The 7123-nt window shown below is 54.6% G+C and overlaps 1 pseudogene; it reads right to left on the reverse strand.

Annotated features, from left to right (window-relative positions):
• Window positions 1–1606: 1606 nt before the first annotated feature.
• Window positions 1607–1778, reverse strand: LOC144675759 (U2 spliceosomal RNA; annotated as a pseudogene).
• Window positions 1779–7123: the final 5345 nt, after the last annotated feature.

Consider the following 7123-nt stretch of genomic DNA (forward strand, 5'->3'; position numbering starts at 1 on the left):
CCTTGGCCGTGTTCTGCTCCAGTGGCATCTGGAGGTTCACGTAGTGAGCGGATTTTGAGATGACCTTTGCTGGAGAAGCTTCTCCAAAACTCACCCCCTCTGGGGGGTTGCTGTTCCCGGCTTCCTGGAGCTGGGGTGCGATGATTGCCTCACTGCTCCCAGATTCCAGGGGCTGTGGTGCACTGGCCTCCTCAGGTTGCAGGCAAAGTTGGGGTGCGTTGGTCTCCTTGTTGTCTCCAATTTTCTGGAGCTCGGGTGTCTCGTCCTCCAACGCCCTGGAGCTTTGCCGCCTCTTCTGTCGGTGCCGCTCTGGCACTTCCTCATCCGAAGAGCTGCTGCCCTTGTCATCCGTGTCGGATGGGAGACGCCTCTTGCCGCTTCTCTGGGAAACGCCTTTGCTTCTTCTTCGCTCCCTCTTACTTTTCTTGTTCTTCACCGTCCGCCACTCCCCCTGCTGCTTTTCCACTGCTGCCTCCTCCTCCATTGATTCGCTGTCCTGAGGACTGGAAGGTTCAGGGGGTGGTGCTGTTGATTGGCTCTCTGTTGCCTCAATCTCTTTCTCCACCTTGTCTCTCTCTGTGTCCTCCTTTGTCCCGTTGAGCTCCCTGGGGGCCTTGGTGGTTGGAGTGACACGGAACATTTCTTCTGCTTCCCCGTGGTCGGCTTTGGCTGCCTGTGCGTAAGTACGGCAGCGTTTGGGGCAGGTCCTGTAGAGGTGACTTGCCTCGCCACACAGGTTGCAGCACTTGGCCTGTTTGCAGTCTTTTGTGTGGTGCCCTTCCTGTTTGCAGATCTTGCAGAGGGAGGCGCTGCAGTTGGCCGCCACATGACCAGCCTTGCCGCATGAGCGACAATGCTTGGGTTGCCCAGCGTAGACCAGGTAGCCACGGTTTCCCCCGATAGCGAAACTGGAAGGAGGGTGGAAAATGGCTCCCTTACCATCGGTCTTTAGCGTGACCTTAAACAGGCGTTTGCCTGTCCAGATCCCCAAGTCGTCTCGAATCTCGGTGCCGCTCCCCACCTTATCGAAGTACCTGGTGAGGAAGGTGACCACGTCGGCGACAGGGACGAAGGGGTTGTACACATGCACCATCACCTCACGTTCCCGTTGCAACGGCAGAGAGAAGTGCGGCTCCGCCGTCAGGATCTTCATCTCCGGCAGGTCTCTCTTCTCCTCGAACACCCTCAGGAGCCGGACGCAGTCTGCCACTTGCTTGAACGTCACGTCGAAATAACCACCTTTGCGGGAGTCGTGCAGGGTGAAGATCTCCGTAGCTTGGAAGCCGCACGCCTTCAACAGGATCCTCCTGGTGAAGAAGCCCCGATCCATAGGTGATCCTCCTTCGTCGCTGTGGTTCACCGTGACTCGGACGGTGATAGGTAACCCACGGTATGAATTCGGATTGCGATTGGTTTTCGCCCTTCCATCCCGACCTTGCCATGGCAGGACCATGGTGTCGCTCCTGCAACACTTGATCTTAGCCAAGAGGCCGAGAAGCGATGAGAAAGAAAGAAAGTTGTGTTTTGAAAGATGCACATGTTGAAAAGTAAAGAAAGCAGATGTTTGTAAGAAATCTATTTTTAGCATTGAAAATCCCCTGGAAAGGGGTGGTGCACCATTCCCAGAGATACTGCAATACCGGGTCGATGCGTGGAGTGGACAGAGCAAGCCCCTACTCCATCTCCCTGCTCCAAAAATCAATTTAATATATGGTCCCCAGATAAGGGACGTATCAGATATTAAACTGATAAGAACAGATTTTTTTTTGTAAAAATATACTTTATTCATAAAAATCTTCAATCACATTCAAAACCATTTCAAAAACAACATTACAAGGGTACAATCCAGGTTAAACTTTTACAAAATGTATCACCAGGTGCATCAGTACAAACAATATTACAGTCATTTACAGCCTTTCATTTTGATCTGTACAGCCCGAGGGGCTCTAAACAGTTCCCAGTCTCTCGGTGCGCTGTGGTAGAAAGGTCTTAGACAGCGACCCTTCCCCATTGCGCCTTTGCGGCAGCTGCCCCAAGCTTTAGTGCGTCCCTCAGCACGTAGTCCTGGACTTTGGATTGTGCCAGTCCGCAACAATCGGTCGGGGACAACTCTTTGTGCTGGAAGACCAACAAGTTTCGGGCAGACCAAAGCGCGTCTTTCACCGAGTTGATGATCCTCCAGCTGCAGTTGATGTTTGTCTCGGTGTGTGTCCCTGGGAACAGACCGTAGAGCACAGAGTCCTGTGTCACAGAACTGCTCGGGATGAACCTCGACAGCAACCACTGCATCTCTCTCCAGACTTTCTTTGCAAAGGCACAATCCACAAGGAGGTGAACAACGGTCTCTTCCCCACCACAGCCACCTCGAGGGCATCGTGCAGAGGGGGTGAGACTCCTGGCGTGTAGGAAGGATCTGACGGGGAGGGCCTTTCTCACCACCAGCCAAGCTACGTCTTGGTGCTTGTTGGAAAGTTCTGGCGATGAGGCATTCTGCCAAATGACTTTGACAGTCTGCTCGGGGAACCATCCCACAGGGTCCACCCTCTCCTTATCCCTCAGGGCCTCTAGGACGTTACGTGCTGACCACTGCCTGATGGACTTGTGGTCAAAGGTGTTTTTCTGCATAAATTTTTCCACCAGGGACAGGTGGTACGGCACGGTCCAACTACTTGGAGCGTTCCGCGGCAGCGTGGCCAGACCCATCCTTCGCAACACCGGGGACAGGTAGAACCTCAGCACGTAGTGACACTTGGTGTTTGCGTACTGAGGGTCTACGCACCGCTTGATGCAGCCGCACACAAAGGTGGCCATCAGTATGAGGGCGATGTTGGGCACGTTTTTTCCCCCTTTATCTAGAGGCTTGTACATCGCGTCCCTGCAGACACGATCCATTTTCGACCTCCAGATAAAGCGGAAGATGGCTCGAGTGATCGCCATCGCGCAGGAGTGTGGAATGGGCCAGACCTGCGCCACGTACAGCAACAGCGAGAGTACCTCACACCTGATGACCAGGTTCTTACCCGCAATGGAGAGGGAGCGTCGCTCCCACATGCCCAGTTTCCTTTTCACCATAGCCACTCGCTCCTTCCAGTTTCTAACGCATGCCCCGGTCCCTCCGAACCATATCCCCAGCACCTTCAGGCCGTCAGCCCTGACAGTGAAGGGGACAAAGGATCGGTCAGCCCAGTTCCCAAAGAACATGGCCTCGCTCTTCCCACGATTTACCTTGGCTCCCGAGGCCAGTTCGAACTGGTCGCAGACGTGCATCAGTCTGCGCACCGACAGCGGATCCGAGCAGAAGACGGCGACGTCGTCCATGTACAGGGAGGCTTTTACCTGAGTGCCTCCACTGCCTGGGATCGTCACTCCTCTTATGCCCGGATCCTTCCTGATGGACTCGGCAAAGGGTTCTATGCAGCACACAAAAAGGACAGGCGAGAGAGGGCAGCCCTGCCTGACTCCAGATTTAATCGGAAAGCTATCTGTTTCCCACCCATTGATTGAGACTGCGCTACTGATGTTAGTGTAGAGCAGTTGGATCCAATTTCGAATTCCCTCCCCAAAGCCCATTTTGGAGAGCACATCCCCCATGTAGGTGTGCGATATTCTGTCAAAGGCCTTCTCCTGATCCAAGCTGATGAGGCAGGTATCCACACCCCTGTCCTGTACATAGGCAATCGTATCCCTGAGCAGCGCCAGGCTGTCAGAGATCTTCCTGCCTGGCACAGAGCAGGTCTGGTCAGGGTGAATCACCAATTCCAGAGCGGATTTGACCCGGTTGGCGATGACCTTGGACAGAATCTTATAGTCCATATTCAACAGTGAAATGGGTCGCCAATTTCTAATTTCCTCCCTTTCCCCCTTGTGCTTGTAGATGAGGGTGATGATGCCTTTCCTCATGGATTCTGACATGCTGCCGGCCAGGAGCATACTCTCGTACACTTCTAGCAGGTCTGGGCCGATCAAGTCCCACAGAGCCGAATACAACTCCGCCGGCAGGCCGTCGCTTCCGGGGGTTTTACTCTTCTCGAAGGACTCGAGGGCCTTAGTCAGTTCGTCAGGAGTTAGCGGTTTGTCTAGGCTCTCCCGCGTACTGTGGTCTAGGACCTCCGTGATAGAGGACAGGAAGGACTGGGAGGCCGTGCTGTCCGTGGGCTTCACGTCATACAGTCCGGCATAAAAGGATTTGCTGATCCTCAGAATGTCGGACCGTGATGACTTTACTGAGCCGTCTTCTTCCTTCAGGCTGCTGATCACAGAGCGCTCTCTGTGTACCTTTTGGAAGAAGAAACGTGAGCACGTCTCATCCTGCTCCACGGAGCGGACTCTGGAACGGAAGATGATCTTGGAGGCCTCCGAGGCAAAGTGCGAGGCTTGCTGGCCCTTCACCTCTTGGAGCTCCTCCTTGACATCGACCCCCATCGACCGCAGCCGGAGCAGATTCTGCATCTTTTCCTGGAGTCGGGACATTTCCCTCTGTTCCTTTCTAGCTTTCTGGGTGCCTTTGAGGATGAAAAACCTCTTGATGCTTCCCTTGATCACTTCCCACCAGTGTGTCAGGGACTCAAAGAGGGGTTTCACGGTTCTCCAACCTTTGTAATCCCTCTTGAGCTCCTCAATGTTCTCTGGGGTCAGCAGTTGCACATTTAGCTTCCATGCCCCCCTGCCCACCCTCAGGTCTTCCTCCAAGTGGCAGTCCGCCAGTAGGAGGCAGTGGTCAGAGAAGAACACCGGCTTGACCTCGGTGGATCTGACTGTGAATGCACGGGACACAAACAGGAAGTCTATCCTGGAACGAATGGACCCGTCTGGCCGCGACCAGGTGTATCTACGCTGCGCTCCGTCTGCAGGGTTGCTGAAGACGTCGTGCAGCTTGGCATCCTTAACTGTTTCCATCAGGGATCTGGACGTAGCGTCCAATCTGCTTCCGGCCCTGCCGGATCGTCCAGCCGCATCGATGATGCAGTTGAAGTCCCCGCCCAGAATGACCGGCCTGGAGGTCGCCAGCAGCAGTGGGAGCTGCTGAAAAACCTCCAGCCGCTCAGCCCTTTGTGCCGGGCCGTACACGTTAATTAACCGGAGTGGAGCATTCTTGTACATTACGTCTGCTACCAGGAGTCGCCCGCCCACCACCTCCTTGACCTCGGAGACGGTGAAGTTGCCTCCCCGCAGCAGAATACCCAGGCCGGAGGAACGAGAGTCGTTTCCGCCCGACCAGATCGATGGCCCGTGGGACCACCATCGTGACCATTGCCTGTAGGAGCTGAGGTGCGGTATCGCACACTCCTGCAGAAACAACAGGTCAGCTTTGACCTTGGCTAGGTAGTCCAAGGTCGCAACACATCGCGTAGTAGATTTAATGCTACGCACATTTATGGATACAATCTTTAAACCCATATTAAAGCATTTATTCTCCTACCAAACCCACTGTCTCTGAGAGTCCCAGACCTTTAGTCTGCTCCTTCATACCCGTAGTGAGCTCAAATTCCTTCACTTTGGATGGGCTGAGGTAGATCTCCTTGGCCGTGTTCTGCTCCAGTGGCATCTGGAGGTTCACGTAGTGAGCGGATTTTGAGATGACCTTTGCTGGAGAAGCTTCTCCAAAACTCACCCCCTCTGGGGGGTTGCTGTTCCCGGCTTCCTGGAGCTGGGGTGCGATGATTGCCTCACTGCTCCCAGATTCCAGGGGCTGTGGTGCACTGGCCTCCTCAGGTTGCAGGCAAAGTTGGGGTGCGTTGGTCTCCTTGTTGTCTCCAAATTTCTGGAGCTCGGGTGTCTCGTCCTCCAACGCCCTGGAGCTTTGCCGCCTCTTCTGTCGGTGCCGCTCTGGCACTTCCTCATCCGAAGAGCTGCTGCCCTTGTCATCCGTGTCGGATGGGAGACGCCTCTTGCCGCTTCTCTGGGAAACGCCTTTGCTTCTTCTTCGCTCCCTCTTACTTTTCTTGTTCTTCACCGTCCGCCACTCCCCCTGCTGCTTTTCCACTGCTGCCTCCTCCTCCATTGATTCGCTGTCCTGAGGACTGGAAGGTTCAGGGGGTGGTGCTGTTGATTGGCTCTCTGTTGCCTCAATCTCTTTCTCCACCTTGTCTCTCTCTGTGTCCTCCTTTGTCCCGTTGAGCTCCCTGGGGGCCTTGGTGGTTGGAGTGACACGGAACATTTCTTCTGCTTCCCCGTGGTCGGCTTTGGCTGCCTGTGCGTAAGTACGGCAGCGTTTGGGGCAGGTCCTGTAGAGGTGACTTGCCTCGCCACACAGGTTGCAGCACTTGGCCTGTTTGCAGTCTTTTGTCTGGTGCCCTTCCTGTTTGCAGATCTTGCAGAGGGAGGCGCTGCAGTTGGCCGCCACATGACCAGCCTTGCCGCATGAGCGACAATGCTTGGGTTGCCCAGCGTAGACCAGGTAGCCACGGTTTCCCCCGATTGCGAAACTGGAAGGAGGGTGGAAAATGGCTCCCTTACCATCGGTCTTTAGCGTGACCTTAAACAGGCATTTGCCTGTCCAGATCCCCAAGTCGTCTCGAATCTCGGTGCCGCTCCCCACCTTATCGAAGTACCTGGTGAGGAAGGTGACCACGTCGGCGACAGGGACGAAGGGGTTGTACACATGCACCATCACCTCACGTTCCCGTTGCAACGGCAGAGAAAAGTGCGGCTCCGCCGTCAGGATCTTCATCTCCGGCAGGTCTCTCTTCTCCTCGAACACCCTCAGGAGCCGGACGCAGTCTGCCACTCGCTTGAACGTGACGTCGAAATAACCACCTTTGCGGGAGTCGTGCAGGGTGAAGATCTCCGTAGCTTGGAAGCCGCACGCCTTCAACAGGATCCTCCTGGTGAAGAAGCCCCGATCCATAGGTGATCCTCCTTCGTCGCTGTGGTTCACCGTGACTCGGACGGTGATAGGTAACCCACGGTATGAATTCGGATTGCGATTGGTTTTCGCCCTTCCATCCCGACCTTGCCATGGCAGGACCATGGTGTCGCTCCTGCAACACTTGATCTTAGCCAAGAGGCCGAGAAGCGATGAGAAAGAAAGAAAGTTGTGTTTTGAAAGATGTGCATGTTGAAAAGTAAAGAAAGCAGATGTTTGTAAGAAATCTATTTTTAGCATTGAAAATCCCCTGGAAAG

Source organism: Cetorhinus maximus, unplaced genomic scaffold (assembly GCF_964194155.1).
Source record: "Cetorhinus maximus unplaced genomic scaffold, sCetMax3.hap1.1 HAP1_SCAFFOLD_1146, whole genome shotgun sequence".
Taxonomy (NCBI): domain Eukaryota; kingdom Metazoa; phylum Chordata; class Chondrichthyes; order Lamniformes; family Cetorhinidae; genus Cetorhinus; species Cetorhinus maximus.